Below are 5,667 nucleotides of genomic sequence, written 5' to 3'. Positions count from 1 at the left end.
CACCCCGCCGAGAATCTGGCGCAGATAAAAACCCGTAGAAAAAGAAAAAAAAAAAACACTAAATGTTCCAGTTCCATTGTAACGTAGCTCTTGAGAAAATAAAAAAAATGTTTGCACTTATATGCGTTACAATAGCTTCATGTGTACAGACAAACATTTGAATATGTATTGCCCCTACCCCTTTTAAGGTGTTGAAGAGATAGTTTCATTGAATATCTAAAATGTTCAGTGCATACATACATATATCTGCAGTTATTACATTTTTGCCCTGAATAACTTGTTTTAAAACTATTTAAACGAAGCATTGCGTTCTGTGAAAGGGCTCGCACTTTTATGACGTGCCAAAGTCGGTCCTAATAGACAGGTGTACACAAATCAAAGCGAGAGCTATAACTTGCGTGAAATCGGTTTAACTAATATTTTAATTACTCTTTATTCTTACACGTGAAAATGATGAATTACTCGAGCTGAAAACAGTTATCAGACTGCAAAGACAAGTGAACTTTATTCAGTATAACCGTGCTCCATCTAGTGGTTTTTACTTTAACTAATGCAACTAAGTATGGCTAACAGGACTCAATCTACACGTTATGTGTTGTCTACGACTGGAAATAAGGTTGCACTCGTTGCGGCCAATAGTTGTTTTGGTAACCAAGTTAAAAACCCTTTAATCGGTTTGCGTCCATTGAGGTAAAGGTAAGCAGGTATAAGTATTTTGCTTCTGTTCTCGGAAGAAATGTCAAAGTAGTTAAAAGAATTTGACATTTAACCAAGATAATGTGGATATGAAAATTTTTATTTTAGTATGCGTTTAAAGATAGTCATGCCCTCGAAAGTGAATCTCTGGAAATTTTAATTGCTAGTGCTGCACTATATAATATAATTCCCTGGTAAACCTTGCTGTGTTAGCCACTGCCCTGTGTGTATTGAATGTATGGTATGGGACTATAGTGCAAATATATGCCTCTCAACTGTCCAGATTTTTGCCTCATAGTTTTGGATTGATCCAGATAAAAGTTACGATTTTCTGGCAAATCACTGAGGATTGAGGTTGCTAAATAATGATATGCATTAGAGTTTCAGATTTCACGTCATTCAGAGAATGCATTAAAATAAATCTTCGTATTTTAGCAACTTTATAAGAGCAATATTTAAAATATGTCCCTATTTTGTGTCCCCCCCCCCCCCCCCATTATTTTAGGCTTTGTCCAGGTTTCTTGCAATAACAGGTTGAATGGTATGCTAATGCATAATAACAACCTTAATGCAGTATTCACATTATGACTCAAAATGGTATGTTTCCGTTTTTTTTTTGTGCTTGAAGTCATGAGGCAATAAGAACACCTTTTGAACATGCAGTTATGGTGATACTTGGTAACCTGTGTATACCCATACTACAGAAATCTTTGTCATGTATAGACACCATTTTTAATTCCTTTTGTTGGACGTAGCATGTGATTTCAGATTATTTTATGTATTTATTAATTTAGTACAGGATTGTTGAGGAATGGGACGCAATACAGTCATGCCTTTTTGGGTGTGTGTGTGTGGATAATTTTATTTAAGTTGGGTTTCAGAGGCTTAGTTTCCTCTCATCTTTTTGTTTGAGAGGAATGTTCCTCATTTTGTGCTTTAGAAAGTCCATTTTCCTGGTAGTTTCATATTGAAAGCATCTGCCGCACATTGAGACAGGATTTTTTAAATTGATATGTATAGTAAGTAATACTGAATCATATTAATTCATATCTGGATGCCATCTTGTTAAAACAGTTGTTGCTCACACTTCCTTTGAGCATACGTTCCAGTAGTTTTTATGTTCTTTTATACTACTGTGCCATATAGTTTCATGCAGTTTCCTGTTCACATGCAGGTTTTAGAGAGCAATATATAGCTAAAAAGGGTTTTGCAGGCAAAATGCAGTTATACATAACATATTTGAAGGTGAAATGTTTACAAGATGGTAACCAGAAATGATAGATCAGTAAGTAGTATTTTTGTGCATTCCCAAACAATATCACCAATACATGACACTACACTGCAAAAAACATTTTTTTTAGGAATGAGGTGCAAAAGCAGCTCACAGTTTAGGATATGGTGTGCACAAGCATTATAATACAACCATATATTGTCTCGTATCCAGCCGTGTGCCATCAAGCTGCCACCAATGAGATCATCCCAAGCAGAAGATCCATTTATTAAAATGATGCTTTAACCTATTAACACAAAAAGTGAAACTGACAATAATTATTAATTGCTTCCTGAGATGACAGCAGGGTAAGGAGCAGATGTAGTGCACCCATGTCCAAGCTTTTATCTTAGCAGCTGCTTCTAGTAGCAAGTGTGCATTTGACAGCTACTATGACCACTTGCCTGTGTTGGCCTTTTATAGGTAAGTACTAGGCTAGTTGCCATAGCAGCCCAGTTTAATCCTAACCAGTTTTCCCTTTGCTCAAATTAACCTATCCCATTTGGTTATAGATTGGCCTTAACCATCCCATGGTCAATAATTATATATTATCTCAAATGAGAATAACTAGGATGATACCATGGATAATTTGACAGGACTTCTGCATGCAATGAAGCATTTAGCAGCTGCCTCTGCCCATTAGTAGTACAGTGGGCAGTCCTAGGGTATTTTTTTGTTTTCCATCCATAAATACAAGTTGCATTTTAATATGGACACGGATGAGCTTTGTTTTATGTGGATGGGTAGTCTGTTCCAGAGCAGTAGTATCCTCTGCGAGGAATACCTGTTCCTCCAAACTGTTCTGTAGATGCTGCAGAAGAGTTATAGATCTCTAGACAGAGTATTTCTGATGCTGTTTGCAGTAAATCCATCAGTATTGTGTCGAAGGATGCCAGACCCAGGTCTCCTCCTAGCAGTTTGTAGGATATTGAGTACAGTAACAGGGATTTGAGTAAGTTCATGTAGGACATATTGTTTAGGCCTTTTATCCTTTTAGTAAATAATTTCCTGCCAATTACATTTCCAGATATGAACACATACCAATATTCTTGCATAACTGTAGTAATTGGAGGCTACAGATGCATGCATGACCCAGCAGATAGGGATAATGCATGAATGCCCTTTAGAATTATAACACTGTTGTAAATATGTCATTCTTCCCAGTTCATGGCATGACATTCACAGGACTGTCCATAGAAATCTATGTGATACAACAGAAATAAACAGGGTATACTACTGTGCAGCTAAATTAATAACTGATAAAATTCTACCACAAGAGCACAGGGTAGGGAGGGGAAAAATCGAATGCCATCATGGAAGTATTGAATAGAGAAAACTTTAAAGCAATTAAGACGAGAAGTGTCACTTTTAGACGAATATAGAAGAGGGAACAGATCAACAAAAATACTAAAAGATAGATGTAAGAAAAGCAATGCGCAGTATGAGAACAGACCAGGATCTGTCATGCATTGTTGCAAATAGCAAGCTAAAAATCTCAGCACAGGTGGAAAAACTTAGAATATAAGCAGATACATATAAAGGAAAAGTACAAAATAAGCAATTTATTGTTGATCCAAAAAAGTTTTACAGAGAATTGGGAAACAAGATAAAAGAAATTGAAAGACCACCAAAAAAAGAAGAAATAGATACATTTTGGAGAAGTATTTATGAAGATCCTGTGGACGATAACAAAGATGCTAAATGGATAGAAGAAGTAAAAGAAAAAATAAGAAGTTTAAAGGTACAATATATGAAATTAGATGAAGTAACAGTCAGAGAGATTGAAGCAAAGTTGAGAAAAGCCTCCAGTTGGAAAACCCCAGGCCCAGATGCAGTACCTGACTTCTGTTTAAAAGGATTAACATCTTTACACAAAGTTTTAGCTATGAGTAAGAACTGTTTACATATGCACCCTGAACAGACACCAACTTGGCTAACAGCAGGAAAAACAATGCTCCTACTTCAGTGAACCTGCAAGTTACCCAAAAAACTATCAACCAATAACTTGCTTTCCGACAACATATAAACTATACATGTGAATTGATGCTGACAGAATTTATCATCATTTAGAAGAAAACTCAATTATGACATTAGAACAAAAGGGCAATAAAAGAAAGTCATATGGACCAAAGGATCATTTGTTGTTTAAAATCATAGTGGAGAAATGTAAAAAGGAGAAGAATCTAAGTATGGCATTTGATAGTATCCCACATTCATGGATAAAAGAGTGCTTAAAAATGTATAATATATGCCCTACACTGATCAACTACATTACAGTGACCATGAAAGAGTGGCAGACCACTTTGCAATTAAACCATGATAAAGGACAAATTATTATCCCAGGGATAAAAATTTCAAAGGGAGATATTCCAGGGTGACTCTCTGTCACTGCTACTATTCTGCCTTGCCCTTAACCCATTAAGATGTCTACTTAGCTTAAGTCTTGGTTGTAATTTGGTCCCTAGAAAACAACAAAGTGTAAAGACTTCTCATCTTCTCTTTGTCGATGATTTAAAACTGTATAGCTCATCAGATGAGGAATTGAAAGTACAACTGCAAGTTGTCAAAACACTTTTTCAGATGATATAGGAATGTCATTTGGTCTTGATAAATGTGCAAAGGCAATCTTTAAAGCAGGAATACAAGAATGTGATATAAAAGAACTTGAGCAAGAGGGAGTATATAAATATTTGGGAACTGATGAAGGATCAACAATAAAACAAGTACAAATGCGAATAAAACTTGGTAAGGAATACTTTAGAAGACTGAAATTAATCCTGAAAACAGTGTTGACATCTAGGAACAAAATCCACGCTGTAAACCAATTTGCTCTTCCTGTCCTAACTTACAGTTTTGGAGTGATTGGCTGCAAAACATGTTGGATAGATTAGATAGGAAAACAAGAAGGGTGCTTCATGATGACTAAATGATTTATAAAAATCGGTGCATACCAAGATTATATATTCCCCATTCTGAAGGAGGTATGGGCCTCCTTGAAACTGATTACATGTATAGATCTGTAATCGTGGGACTCCACACATATCTGCTAACCTCACAAGATCCAAACGTAGTGAAAGTTTTGAAACATGAGAATATATCTAAGATGACTTCTCTGCTTAATCTAGCAGAAGCATATCAGCGTCAAGCAAGAATGGAAATCAAACCAGAAATAGATAAAAATCAGGCAGCAACTGAATGTGTCAAAAACAAAAGAAATAATATAAGGTGAAGGGCCAGAAGAGAAGGCAAGAAATGTGGAAAATGCATAAATATAGTTGCAAGTATAGAAAACTTATGGAAGAACCTCATGTTGATTAGGAACGAATGCAGGAATTGTTAAGGAGAGGCAAATTCAAACCAAGAGATGAAAGGTTAGTAACGGTGGCCCAAGATATTGGGCTGTGTACACACTGGTTTACAAAGTCTGTTGAACATGTGGGAGAAAGAGACAAATGAACCTATACACTTAAACAAGACTATGAACCTATATACTTAAAGAAATCCCAATCCCTCAGAGCCACACGCTCCAGGGATCTAAACCTTGTCATCACAATAAACAAAACATGCTGGAGGGATAGGTTCCTGACCCAGAGGCTCCCCAGACTCTGGAATAGATTGCCCATACATGTCAAGCAGAGTGCCTTTTTGGCCCTCTTCAAAAGAAACCTTGACGACTGGATGGGAGAAAGGAAATTCACCCC

At 36.4% G+C, this 5,667-nt stretch overlaps 1 protein-coding gene across 2 annotated transcripts in view; it reads left to right on the top strand.

The window, feature by feature from the left end:
- The first annotated feature begins 353 nt into the window (after positions 1 to 353).
- Positions 354 to 5,667, top strand: part of CCHR15.PART0H8orf48 (chromosome chr15.part0 C8orf48 homolog) — a 1,144,402-nt gene continuing 1,139,088 nt past the window's right edge. For both annotated transcript variants that reach the window (XM_044057711.1, XM_044057710.1), the window contains exon 1: positions 354 to 696. The gene's annotated coding sequence lies outside the window, so the exon portion shown is untranslated. The remainder of the gene's footprint in view (positions 697 to 5,667) is intronic.

This window comes from Protopterus annectens, chromosome 15.part0, assembly GCF_019279795.1.
Source record: "Protopterus annectens isolate FY-2018-M chromosome 15.part0, PAN1.0, whole genome shotgun sequence".
NCBI classification, from domain to species: Eukaryota; Metazoa; Chordata; order Ceratodontiformes; family Protopteridae; genus Protopterus; species Protopterus annectens.
The sequence above is the reverse complement of the archived record's forward strand: the minus strand, read 5'-3'. Positions and strand labels throughout refer to the sequence as shown.